Raw genomic sequence first — 15,034 nt, 5'->3', positions numbered from 1 at the left:
GAGTTGGAAGGGCTCCAAGATGGCAGAATAGGGATAGTCCAGGAAAAGATAGTTTAATAAAAGTGGAGATACTGTAGTCTCAGGGAAGAGTTAGGGAGAAAAACCGCAGAGGAAACTCTTCCGGAATTTTAGAGGGACACGGTGGACCTACATGGAGGGAATGGGTGCCCACGGCTCGGGACCCCAGCTGCCAAGTCTATGCACCAGCACTGGAAAGGGAGATGAGGCAAAAAACACAGTAGCTGGAGACATTGGCGGAAAAGCAGCAGGAAGAGCCTAGAGGGAACGAGGCTTGAAGCCCCGTAGGGGAAAGTACACCAGCCTAACTAGAGGAGAGGGGAAAAAAGGGACCAGTACAGACACGATTCTCTCTCCACTCACCTCACAAAGGTGAACAAGAAAATAGAGCAGGTGCCATTTTGGACATGTAACAGCTGCACCAGCTTGGGGCTGTGCCCACCCTCAGCCAAGCAGAAAAACCTGACTCTGATGGGGAGAAATAACAGGAGACTAAGACCTAGTGAATGTGTGGAGCTTATAAATCAGGACTGCGGAAAAAAACTGAGGGTGTGTGGCAGAACTCACAGTGTGGCTGAGACATGAGTAGTCTCCGTGGGAGACACCACAAACTCTAACCTTGGCAACCCAGTGAGAGACATTGCAGGGGAATCTGAGCTTACACAGAGGACTGCACAGATCCTTTGGTCCTTGGGACAGAGCAGACAAATATTATACCCACTGGGGCTAGCGCCTCAGGCACTGATTGCCATCGAGAAGAGCTCAGCTGAGCTGAGCTACTTCCCTTCTGACTAAAGAGAAGATTTACCATGCCAAACCTGGGTGTGTCACCTTTGGCACACCCTTAACCCTGAAGAACTGAACAGAGCTCTCTGGCCACACCCAACACAAGCCTCTAGAGATTCACCAAAAGCAGACACTCTGCTTAATCTAGAGTCAAAGTATAATGAGAAAAGCCGCCACAGAAAAAGAAACCAAAGAATATCTCCACAATGCCAAACAAATGCAGAAACCGAGTAAACAAGGAAGACATTGACACTCCCAAACATGACACTCCAATACAAGATTATGAAGATAAGACAGAAGAAATGCAAGATACGGATCTCAAATTTATAAGAACATTTAGAAGTTATCAAAAAAGTTGCATGAACTACAGAAATCCATGCAGGACAGAAACTCATGAAAATGAAATCTTGAGGAATCGAAATGAGGAATTTAGTAGAACATGAAATTGAGATACTGAAGAGAAACCAAAACGAAATGAAGAACTCAATAGAACAAATGAAAAACACATTTGGGAGCCTTAAAAACAGAAATCAGTGATAAGAGAGAATATCAGTCTTAGAGCACAGGAAAGTATACAATCAAACCAAAGAAAAGAGGAAATTAGAAATCTAAAAAATAGTATCCTGTAGATTCCCGACAATATTTAAAAACCCAACATTCGGGTTCTAGGAGTTCCTGAAGGCATGGAGAGAGAGAAAGGATTAGAAAGCCTTTTTAGTGAGATACCAGCAGAAAAGTTCCTGGGTTTGGAGAAGCAAAGAGACGTCCAAGTACAAGAAACACACAGAACCCCCAATAAACATGACCAAAAGAGATCTTCACCACGACACATTGTAATCAAACTAACATCAGTGAAACAGAAAAGATTCTAAAATATGCAAGAAAAATGTCAGATTACTCTCAGAGCATCTCCAATTAGACTCACAGCAGACTGCTCACCAGAAACCCTACAGGCTAGGAGGGAATAGCGAGATATAGCCCAAGTACTAAAAGAAACTGCCATGCCAGAATATTATATCCTGCAAAGATCTCATTCGTGAATGAAGGTGAATTAATGACCTTTCATAGCAAACAGAAATTGAAAGTTTGTCACCACTCGTCCAGCCCTGCAAAAAATGCTTAAAGATGTTTTACACACAAACACAGAATCATGACCACCAAAACAAACGAAGGTAAAAGAAAATCTCCCAGTAAAAGATCACAGGAAGTTCAAGACATATATTAGAAATCTCTTTGGAAAAATGGCAGGACATAGTCACTACTTATCAATAGGCACATTGAATGTAAATAGCCTCAACTCTCCAGTTAAAAGACACAGACTGGCTGAATGGATTACAAAAACAGCAGATTTAATTGACACTATAGATCAAATGGATCTAAGCCAAATGGATCTAACAGATATCTACAGAACTTTTCATCCTACACTGGCTTATTTCACTAGTATGTTTTCCAGATTCATCCATTTTTGTTGCAAATGACAGGATTTCATATCTTTTTACCACTATGTAGTACTACATCGAGTACATATTCCATAATTTCTTTATCCAGTCCTCCATTGATGGGCATTACGTTGATTCTATATCCTAGCTATTGTCAATAGAGCTGTAATAAACATGAAGGTGCAGATAGCTCTTTTTGCCAATTTCATTTCCCTTTGATAAATTCCAAGGAGTGGATGGCTGGGTCATATGGTAGAACTATATTCAGATGTCTGAGGTATCTCCAAACTATCTTCAGTGTTTTTACCATGTTGCATTCCCAACTGTGGATTAGAGTACCTTTTTCCCCACATCCTCAGCCTTTATTGTTAGTTGATTTCTGTTTGAAAGCCAACAGAATGTGAGAACTTCTTTTCAAACTGTGAAACTGATAAAGGATTAATAACCAGACTATATAAAAAGCTCAAACTCAAAACAAACTACCCAGTTAAGAAACGGGCAAAGGACTTAAACATTTTTCAAAAGAGGAAATCCAAATGGCCAACAGACAAATGAAAAAAGTGCTCAGGTTCACTAGCCATTAGGGATGTGCAAATCAAAACCACAATTGAGTGTTACCTCATACCAATTAGTATGGCTTTCATACAGAAATCAATGCCTAAAAAGTTCAATAAAAGTAAATCTGAGGTTTATTTAAAAAGTATTTTTTCCTTATTGTAAAAATAATCCTTCTGGTGTTCTGTTGTACAGTAGGTTAACAGTTAATATATCTATATTTCTAAATAGCTTCAATGCCCACACTACAAAGAAATCCTGAATATATGAAGTGATGGAGGTTAATTATCCTAATTTGATCATTAACATGTATGCATGTATCAAACTTTTTAAAGATGTCTTAAGAAAGTGTTGGCACTAGGCTTAAATGTCTGCCTTTTAGGCTAAACTTTTCCCGAGATTCCTAGGGCATGCAACACTTTTGTAAAATTTAATTGTAAAAAAATAACTTACTGGTTTCCTTCCTGGAAGGAAAAACTGCTTTAACATTTTCAAAATTCAAAAGCTGCTTTATGTAACTATGTATTAAAATTCTGTATGTTTTGGCCAGCGCCGCAGCTCACTAGGCTAATCCTCCGCCTAGCGGCGCCGGCACACCAGGTTCTAGTCCCGGTTGCCCCTCTTCCAGGCCAGCCCTCTGCTGTGGCCAGGGAGTGCAGTGGAGGATGGCCCAGGTGCTTGGGCCCTGCACCCCATGGGAGACCAGGAAAAGCACCTGGCTCCTGGCTCCTGCCATTGGATCAGCGCGGTGCGCTGGCCGCAGCGCGCCTTCCGCGGCAGCCATTGGAGGGTGAACCAACGGCAAAGGAAGACCTTTCTCTCTGTCTCTCTCACTGTCCACTCTGCCTGTCAAAAAAAAAAAACTCTGTATGTTTTTATATTGCATCCTAATCCTTTTCAATCGAGGTTTTTTATGTGTTTTATAACTGCCTTAGGTTACAAAATTTTATGCTCCTCAGGGAAGTTTCATATGTTTTCTGTTGCCTTTGAGTAATTCCTCTAAAAATTTTAATCTTAAAGGAGTTAACTTTATCTAACTTAGTCCTTATTTTTCTGGTCCACAGCCTTAATTTAAATTCTGCTTTAACTTTTACTTTGACCTTATGGTTTAAAGCTCTAGAAATTCTTTTCCATCTAAAACTTAGTCTCTGACCTTGAGGGTTCCAGCTAGATGCCTTGAACTGAGAAGATGAGGCTCTCCATTGAGAGATAAGTGTCTTACATGCTTTGTTATCCAGGATTTCTAAACAACTAGAAGCCATCTAACTCCAGGTGGTATTCCAGATGGTGCCTGGAAATCTGCATTCTATCAGGGACCCTTATATTGACCCTAAGAATGCCCTGTTGCTGTCCCTCAACAATGCCCCCCCTTTTTGACAGGCAGAGTGGACAGTGAGAGAGAGACAGAAAGGTCTTCCTTCGCCATTGGTTCACCCTCCAATGGCCGCCGCACTGCACTGATCCAATGGCAGGAGCCAGGTGCTTCTCCTGGTCTCCCATGGGGTGCAGGGCCCAAGCACTTGGGCCATCCTCCACTGCACTCCCTGGCCACAGCAGAGAGCTGGCCTGGAAGAGGGGCAACGGGACAGAATCCGGCGCCCCGACCAGGACTAGAACCCGGTGTGCCAGCGCTGCAAGGCAGAGGATTAGCCTAGTGAGCCATGGCACCGGCCAACAATGCCCCTTTCAGCATGAAATAGCCAGAGCAGTTGTCATCCTCATATTCCTAAGGGAAATTAGTGTCCATTCTTGTGTATGTGTGTGGAGGGGGGTACAAGAGGAGACAGATGAATAGGCAGATATGTCAAGTACCTACTTGAGAAAAGGGAAAGTCCCTTGAAGAGTGACAAGATGAATGCTTCTCCATAGAAGCAGCCTTCAGTAAGATAAAAGTACTGAACCTACTCCAAGTCTCTAGTTGTATCATAATAGAAAGTAGTGATCCCACCCTTCCGAGTTTCTACTTCTATTATGAGAATATGAAAAAATTACTACTCCTAACTTTCTGAAGGCTTGTTTTATCACGAGTAGGCTAGAAAGGACAACAATTCCAGCCTTCTGATGAGTTTTGTCCCCACACTCTGTTAGCTATAATCCTACTCCTCACCTGAAATGTGCTTAGAAGACCGCACCTTGACAAATTTTTTTTAGAAATTTTCCTCTCTTGGAGCCCTCTTCCTGATTTCTGTGGTAAGAGGTTTCTGAGTTAATCTTGCTTTGCATGCATTCACGTGCTGCATAAACACACACACACACACACACACACACACACACACACAGTGGGTTAACAAAGTTCAAGAAAGAGATTAGAAAATACTTAGAGGGTCCAGCACTGCGGTATAGCAGGTAAAGCTGCCACCTGCAGTGCCAGCATCACATATGGGTGTAGGTTCAAATTCCAGCTGCTCCACTTCCAATCCAGCTCTCTGCTGTGGCCTAGTAAAGAAGTGGAAGATGGCCCAATTCCTTGGGCCCCTGCACCTGCTCGGGAGGCCTGGAAGCAGCTTCTGGCTTCAGATTTGCTCAGCTCTGGCCATTATGGCCATTTGGGTAGTAAACCAGCAGATGGAAGACCCCTCCCTTCCTCCAACTATGCCTTTCAAAGAGAAATAAATATATCAAATAAAGGACTATAGGAGCCTAAGCTAATACTCAGATCACATGGAACAAGTAAAACATTAAATAGAGGTGAATTATAATGTAAAGAAAAATTCAAAAACATAATGAATGCAGTAAAGCAGTGTGCAGAGGAAAGTTTATATAAACAACTATAATAAAAATCACAACTGAAATCAATCATCTCAATGTATACATTTAAGAGAAAGCAGAAGAATACTAAATCCAATGCTGGAAGCAAGAAAATAAGAAACTGGAGACATAAAAGAGAACAGCACTGTGGTGCAGTGGGTTAATCCTCCACCTGCAGCCCAGAATCCCATATGGGTGCTGGTTCTAGTCCCGGTTGCTCCTCTTTCAGTCCAGCTCTCTGCTTTGGCCCGGGAAGACAGTGGAGGATGGCCCAACTGCTTGGGCCCCTGCACCCACATGGGAGACCAAGAGGAGACGCCTGGCTCCTGGCTTTGTATTGGTGCAGCGCTGACCGTCGCAGCCATTTGGGGATTGAACCAACGGAAGGAAGACCTTGCTGTCTATACCTCTACCTGAAAAATTTAAAAAAAAGAGAACACAGAAAACAATAAAAAAAATCATTGAGTGATCCAGCTTCTTGCTAGCACACCTGGAAGGTAGAAGATGGTAGAAATACTGGGGTAACTGTCATAAATGTAAGACCCAGATAGTGTGAAAGAGTAATTAGGAACTCTATTTCTGGCATTCCCAGCTTTAAAAGTCAATTAACATGCTGGTGCAGTAGCTCACTTGGGGTGCCCGTGCTGCAGGTGGAGGATTAGCCAAGTTCTAGTCCCGGTTGCTCCTCTTCCAGTCCAGCTCTCTGCTGCGGCCTGGGAAGGCAGTGGATGGCCCAAGTCCTTGGGCCCTGCACCCGCATGGGAGACCTGAAGCCAGGAGCCAGGTGCTTCCTCCTGATCAGCACAGCGTGCTGGCTGTAGTGGCCACTTGGGGGGGTGAACCAACGGAAGGAAGACCTTTCTGTGTCTAACTCTGCCTGTCAAAAAAAATTAATATTTTTTAAAACCCCAGTCAAAATATTTCAATAAATTATTAATTTATTTGAAAGAGGATGAGTAGAGACAGGTTTGCCATCCACTTGTCCATGTCCCCAAATGCCACAATGGCCGAGAACTGAGGTTGGGCCAGACTGAATCCAGGAGCCCAGAACTCTACCAGTGTCTCTCATGTAAGCTTCAGTGAACAAATAACTTGATTCTGTACTTGCTTGAAGGCTGCATATTAACTGTAAAGCTTAAGTTCTACTGGAGCCAAATCTTAAACCCCAGTACTCGGACATGGTATATGGATGTCCCCAGGAGTGTTTTAATATTCAGGCCAAGTGCCTGCTTCCAATCAGTTTTTTACCCCTGATATTTTTGAACTTCAGTTCATTGATGACCTAGAAGCTAAACAGGTGTATATATAGCACTGTGTTTATATTAAAATACTAGACTTTGTTATTTGGGTTAAAACTAATAGATGTATGTACATTAGCAAAATTGATATTTTGAAAATTGACTTGTTTACAGCCATGTCTATACACTTGAGGAACAGTTTTTATGCTTGTCAAATACTTTAGTGGAGGTTAAACTTCCAAATTATAAAATAAACTGAAATATGTCATTGTAACTTCAAAAGAAATTAAGGAAGGAGTGAGGATGAGAAGTATCATTATGCTCTTAACTCTTATAGGAAATGTGAAATTTGCTTGCCTTGTATAAATAAGCTTCTTGTATAGAAAATGTTGATCTTTCAGTTGTAACATCAACATTTAAATTCCTGTTGCAATTTCAAAGGGGGAAAATGTGGATGGAAACGGCTATACTGCCTAGTTCCTCAAGATTTTGGCAGTGGAAGTCACTTTAGATTTCACCCAGTGCTGCTTATGGTATGTCCTTGTCTAGTATGATCCAGGAGTCCAGAGTTTAGCAGGCATGGGACTTTTCCAAGCCCCAAAATAAGTAGTGCTCCACAGCAGAACAGCTCAAGAATGAGTACGCCTGTGCAGAAATTGTCTTCACAGTTCCAGTAACACAATTCCTAATAAGAACAGTCAGCATGAAAGGGGGGTTTGCACCAAGAGAAACCTGGCTTGCCTGCTTCCTCACTAACCAATGCCCTGAGATGCAGGGAAGTGCCTGGTGTCATGGACTTTGCTTTGATTGCTTCCCAGCATAGACCTAGGTGGGAATTTTTCCTAAGGGATGGAACAGCTCACTTCCATCCAATTCACCTGGCTTCTGCTCAGAAGAAATACCATATCTACCTGACCTTCCAAGCCCAGAAATCCAGAGCCTTCTTGCCAAAGCTACACAACGGGGACAAAGCCAGCCATGGATAGAAAAGCACCTAAAATGGAACATGATCATGTACATCTAACTGTGCAGTCAATACATTCCAAAACTAAATCAGTATTGGTCCCTTAGGTACCTCTCCTATTTATGAGTTTGCTATAAAGAATGCTTTGAGAAGAGCATCTACTTCCTTAGGCCACTAGACCCCCAATTTATACACCTGTATGGGAAAACTGCCTGAGAGAGAATATGCTATTTTCTTAGGATATGTAAGGATGAGATGCTACAAATCCTGGGAAATATGTTGGTGGTTTTCACCTGTACAGATTAGCCTGGCTGAATCGGGCAAATAAATTAAAGTCAATGTGTACTCATGACTTTGACATCTCCTATGTTTTCCAGACAGACAGTTTATCCAACCAGAGGCATTCTGCTAATTCTTTGTCCTATGTACCAGGCTGCAAGGCTCAAGTTACAGAAGTGAACTTACTGTAGAACTGCATTCCTGTTCCAATATATTGATCACATGGAACCCACATGTTTGTGACTGCATGCTTAGTGTCTGCCACCATCCCTTCATGTCATCTCCAGAGTACACTCAATGTGTGCAAAAGTATTTATATGAACTTTCCCTATCCCTCAATTCACAGGTGTCACAAAAGCCAACCAAGAAAACTTTTCTGAAACAAACAAACAAACAAACAAAAAAACACAAACAAAACACTCCTGATAGTGGTTAAGTAATGCTGTGGTTTGAGAGTGTCCCTTACAGGTTCATGGATTGTAACCTTAATTACTCAATGGTGGAAGGTTGGGAAGTGAGACCTAATGGAAGTGTTGTTTCAACCATGGGAATAGAGTCCAGATAAATGAATTAATGTCTCTTTCTGAGAGTGAGTTCTGACTCTTCCAGAACTAGATTTGTCTTATCAAGAGTGCAGTTGGATAAAGCCAGGCTGACTTCTGTGTGTTTCCTCAGTTCCCCTCCGATGACTCCACTTTCTGCCATGAGATGAGGCAGCATCAGAGCCTTACCCACTTTAACTGCCAGATCTTGGAATTCCTGGCTTCCAGAGCCATGAGCCAGAATAAACCTCTGTATAAACTATCCAGTCAGATATTTGGCTTACAGCAATATATAGTGGAGAAAGACAAATGGAAATTCCATAAAAAAGAATTCACATTTGTCAGCTGACTGCAGATAGTGACAGTCCCTAAAATGAGCGCAGAAACCTTGCCCAATGACACAGAAGTCCTGCTGGATGAGACTTTGACTCTCTCCTCTGAAAGCTGCTTGAAGAGTAATCAGGCCCTCCAAGCCAGAGGCCCAATGAACACAAACCTGCATGAGGAATAACTTTCCTCCCTTGGGTCCTCAATTTCAAAACTAAAAATATGAACCAATAATGGCTTCTATATCAACAAATTACCATAAGTGGCATCTAATATTCTCACTTAGGAACATCTGGGGCATTTCTCCTCCTTACTCCATCTTCCGAGATTCCCTGGTTTTTGTTGCAAAACATCAATGGGGGCCAGCATTGTGGCACGGCAAGTAAAGCCACTGCCTGCAATGCCAACATCCCACATGGAAACTGGTTTGAGTACAAGCTGCTATATTTTGAGTCAACTCTCTGCTAATGCACGTGGGAAATCAGTGGAAAATGTCCCAATGCTTAGGTCCCTGCACCCACATGGGAGACTTGGATGAAGCAATAGGATCCTGGCTTTGGTCTGGCCCAGCCCTGGCTGTGGAGGCCATTTGGGATAGTGAACCAGCAGATGGAAGAACTCTCGCTTGTTCTCTCTAACTATGCCTTTCAAATAAATATTTAAAAAAACAATGGTTCAGAGCATCTAATGCCTCATGTGTAGACAGGATTCATAACCCTTCTTGGAGTCATTTGTCACCCCAATTGTATATACCAACTAGACCTGATGTGATAAACTCCAGTGAAGGAAGAAAATGGCTTCTATGCTCGTTTTAGGAGGCAGAAACACAGAATGTCACTTTGGGGGAGACCCTTCATGACCCTAGCCTTTTGGTCCCTCTAATGTTCAATAAAGTATACACTTTGCATTTATTTTGACTGTTCACTTTTCCAGAGAAAAGGTTATAAGAAGGTTGTAATGTTGTGAAGACAGTCTTGTGCATATGGAAGGGATTGAGGCTGGCATTTGGGACCCCTGATAGTGGCACTCCAGCCACCTCCCAAAGTCATTTAAACAAGTGTGGTATCTAAAAGGACACCCAGGCTGAGTACAGATCCAAGTGGTCCTGCGTTTCCTGTTATGGAAAAGAATGTGAATTCTTTTCCCCCCTCAGTGCACGGAGCTTTCTCTAGGATTGACCATTTGCTAGGCCACAAAGCAAGTCTCAACAAATTCAATAAAAACTGGAAATCATACTATCTCTTCTAATCACATGAAATGAAGATGGAAATTAACAATCTAAGAAACTCCAGAAGACATGCAAATGCACAGAAACTAAACAATATATTTCTCAATGAAGAATGGGACATACAGGCCGGCACCATGGCTCACTAGGCTAATCCTCCGCCTGCACCCGTTCACTCTTCTTCCAGTCCTGCTCTCTGCTGTGGCCCTGGAGTACAGTGGAGGATGGCCCAAGTGCTTGGGCCCTGCATCCACATGGGAGACCAGGAGGAAGCACCTGGCTCCTGGCTTCAGATCAGCGCAGCGCACCAGCTGCAACACACCGGCCGTAGTGGCCACTTGGTGGGTGAACCAACGGAAGGAAGACCTTCTCTCACTGTCTAACTCTGCCTGTTTTAAAAAAAAGGGAATGGGACATGCAAGAAATTAAATTTAAAAATTCCTGGAAATAATATATCAAAACCTAAAAAAAAAAAAAACCACACACACCTATGGGATATAGCAAAAGCAGTATTCCAGTTCAAGAAGTTTACAGTAATTGGTGCCTACATTAGATAGATTTACTTTTTATCTGATATCTTTCCATCTAAAGTACTGAGGAAAAAAAACATGATTTATAGGAGAGAATTAAACATAATTGACACCAAAAGATACTAAAGATTAGTGAAATGAGATTGTTCTATTGAATAAGCAAAATTTATATGCCATTGGACCACAAAAATAAAGACCTAAATAAAATCAGAGATGAAAAAGGAGATGTTACTATGAATACCATGGGAATAAAAAGAATCACCATGATTTAACACAAATAGTTATATGCAAAATCTTGGAAAGACCCTCAGGAAATAGATTCCTGGATACATACAATCTACCAAAATTAAGTCATGAAGACATAGAAAGCTAAATAGGCCAATCACTAAAATGGAGATTGAATCAGTAATAAAGACACTCCCAAAATAAAAAGCCAGGACTAAATGACTTCATTGCTAAATTATACCAAACTTCTAAAGAATAACTAATTTCAGGGCCAGCACTCTGGCACAGTGGGTAAAGCCATCACCTACAGTGTTAGCATCCCATATGGGCTCTGGTTTAAGAACTGGCTGCTCTACTTCCAATCCAGCTCTGCTGTGGCTTGGGAAAGCAGCAGAAGATGGCCCAAATACTTGGGCCCCTGCACTGCATGGGAGACCCAGGAAAGGCTCCTGGCTCCAGATCAGCCAAGCCTCAGCCATTGTGGCCATTTGGGGAGTGAACAAGTAGATGGAAGATCGACTGATCTCCCACTCCATCTCCCTCTCCACCTCTGCCTCTCTACAATTCTGCCTTTCAAATAAGAATAATTCCAGTTCTTCAAGATATTCAAAACAATTGAAAGGTATGGAATCCTTCCAAACTCCTATGAGACGACAATCACCTTATATCTTTCTCTGGTTTTAGAAATAAAATACTGAAGACCAGTATTCATTGATGAACAAAGATCAAAAAATCCAACACAATACTAGCTAATCAAGTACAACACCACATCAGAAAAGATCATTCACCCGGATTAAGTGGGATTTATCCCTGGTATGCAGGGGTCATGCAACGTATACAAGTCAATAAATGTTATATGTCCCATTAACAAAAAGAATGAAAGTAGTATTCAATAGATGCAGAGAAAACTATTGATAAAATAGAACATCCTTTACCTTTCTCTGAAGGGAGGAGAGAACTTCCACTTTGACTATGACCCTGTCGGAATAAGATCGAAGTCGGCAAACTCAAAAGGCTTCCCTAGCCTTGGCAACTCATGACAAGAGCCTAGGGAGATCACTGACGCCATAAACAAGAGTGTCAAATTGTTAAGTCAACAACAGGAGTCACTGTGCACTTACTCCTCATGTAGGATCTCTGTCCTTAGTGTGTTGTCCAATGTGAAGTAATGCTATAACTAGTACTGAAACAGTATTTTTACACTTTGTTTCTGTGTGGGTGCAAACCGATGAAATCTTTACTTAATATATACTGAATTGATCTTCTGTATATGAAGATAATTGAAAATGAATCTTGATGTGAATGGAAAGGGAGAGAGAGCAGGAAATGGGAGGGTTATGGGTGGGAATGAAGTTATGGGAGGGATGCCATTGTAATCCATAAACTGTACTTTTAAATTTATATTTACTAAGTTAAAAAAAATTCCAAAAAATAACATCCTTTCGTGATAAGATTTAAGCAAATTAGGTATAGAAGCAACACCCCTTAACACAATCAATGCAATATATGCCAAACCTACAGTGAGCATCATATTGAATGGGGAAAAGCTGGAAGCATTTCCAGTAAGATCTAGAACCAGACAAGGATGTCCACATTCACCACTGTTATTCAATGTATTTCTGGAAGGTAAGGTTTAGCCAGAACCATTAGACAACAAAAAGAAATCAAGTGATGAGTTGTAAAGGAGGCAGTAAAATTATCCCTGTTTGCAGACAATATGATCCTATACATAGGCAAACCAAGACTCCTTTAAGAGACTATTGGAACTCATAAAAGTTTGGTGAAGTGGCAGAATATAGAATCAATACACAATAATAAATAGCTCTTGTATAGCCAGACAATGCCATAGCTGAGAAAGAACTTGTAAGATCAGTGTCATAGGGGCTGATGTTGTGGAGAAGAAAAAGCTGCCACCTGGGAAGCTGACATCACACATGGGCAATTGTTTGAGTCCTGGATGCTCCACTTTCAATCCAATTCCCTGCTTATGATACTGTCTAGGAAAGCAGCAGATGATGGTCAAAGTGCCTGAGCCACTGCACCTACATGGGAGACCTGGGGGAGGCTCCTGGCTTCAGCCTGGCCCAGCTCCAGCCATTGCAGCCATTTGGGGAGTGACCCAGCAGATATAAGCTCTGTCTCTCCCTCTCACTCTGTAACTGACTTTCAAATAAATATATATTTTTTTGACAGGCAGAGTGGACAGAGAGAGAGAGAGAGAGAGAGAGAGAGAGAAAGTTCTTCCTTTTGCCATTGGTTCACCCTCCAATGGCCGCTGCGGCCTGCGTGCAGCGGCCAACACGCCGTGCTGATCCAATGGCAGGAGCCAGGTACTTATCCTGGTCTCCCATGGGGTACAGGGCCCAAGCACTTGGGCCATCCTCCACTGCACTCCCTGGCCACAGCAGAGAGCTGGCCTGGAAGAGGGGCAACCGGGACAGAATCCGGCGCCCCGACCGGGACTAGAACCCAGTGTGCTGGTGCCACAAGGTGGAGGATTAGCCTAGTGAGCCGCGGCGCCAGCCTCAAGTAAATATTTGAAAGATCAATATCATTCACAGTAACTACAAAAAATTTAAATGCCATGGACTAAATTTGATCAAGGAGGTAAATGATCTGATAAAATTTACAATACAAAACATTAAAGAAATAGAAGACAAAAATGGAAAAATCTTCATGTTCACGGATTGGACAGATTAATATCAAAATGTCTATACTACCAAAAGCAATTTACAGATTCAATGCAATCCCAATCAAAATACCAACCATATTTTTCCTCCTATCTAGAAAAAAGTGCTAGAACTCATAAGGAAATACAAAAGACTCTGAACATCTAAAAACAAAACAAGAAACAAAGCCCAAGGCATCACAATACCAGATTTCAAGACATACTATAGGGTACTTCTAATCCAAAGGGCCCAATACTGGCACAGAAATAGACAAGTAGACCAACAGAACAGAGTGAAAACCCCAGAGATCAGTTCATGCATCTACAACGAACTAATCTTTGACAAAGGAGGTAAAAAAAAAAAAAATCAATGCCTGGAGGAAGAACAGTCCCTTCAACAAATGGTTCCGGGAAAATTGGATCTCTGCAGAAGAATTATGAAAGATGACCACTACCTTATACCAAAGTCAACTCAAAATGCATCAAGGATCTCAATCTGTAACCTGATACCAGCAAGTTATTAGAGGAAAACTTTGGAGAAACTCAAAAACATTGGCATAAGCAAAGACGTCTTAGAAAAGACTCCAGAAGCATAGGAAATAGAAAATAGACAAATGGAATTACGTCATCAAGCTAAGAAGCTTCTGCACTACAAAGAAAGCACTCAGCAAAGTTAGCAGGCAACTGACAGAATGGTACAAAATATTTGCAAACTATGCAACCAATAAGGTATTACTATCCAGAATCTATAAACAGCACAAGAAATTCAACAACAAATCAATCTAGTTAAGAAATCAGCAAGGATTTGAACAGGCATTTTTCAGAGGATGAAATTAAAATAGCCAGCAAACTCATTTAAAAAATGCTCAGGGGACTGGCACTGACTGTAGCATAGCTGATAAAGCCACCTCGAGCAACGTCAGCATCACATGGGTGCCAGCCAGTTCTAGTCCCAGCTGCTCCATTTCTGATCCAACGCCCTGCTAATGCACCTGGGAAAGCAGCCGAGGATGTTCCAAGTCCTTGGGCCCCTGCACCTGTGTGGGAGATCTGGAAGAAGTTCCTGGCTTCAGATCCGCCCAGCTCCAGCCATTGCAGCCATTTGGCGAGTGAGTGAGAAGATAGAAGACCTCTGTGTCTCTGCCTCTGTATAACTCTTTCAAATAAGTATTTTAAAAAAATGAGCCTTGGGTGATCACTGACACCACACATAAGAGTGTTACCTGTTAATTTAACAGGAGGTCTAACTTCCCATGCAAGACTTCTGTTCTCAAAGTGTTGTATTATAGCTAAGTGCTTCCAAAAGACGCATCATTCTTGGGCACATCTTTAATTTTCTTGAAATAAAGTAAAATTAACTTCAAGATCCAATGACTGATTAGCCCTTGTCTCAATTGTTGAGGAACAGTTTGTGTGCGTGCAAATTGTTGAAATCTTTACTTAGTATACAGTTGGTCTTCTGTGTATAAAGTTAATCAAAAATGGACCTT

The sequence above is a fragment of the Oryctolagus cuniculus genome, chromosome X (assembly GCF_964237555.1).
Source record: "Oryctolagus cuniculus chromosome X, mOryCun1.1, whole genome shotgun sequence".
NCBI lineage: Eukaryota > Metazoa > Chordata > Mammalia > Lagomorpha > Leporidae > Oryctolagus > Oryctolagus cuniculus.
This window is presented reverse-complemented; position numbering follows the sequence as displayed.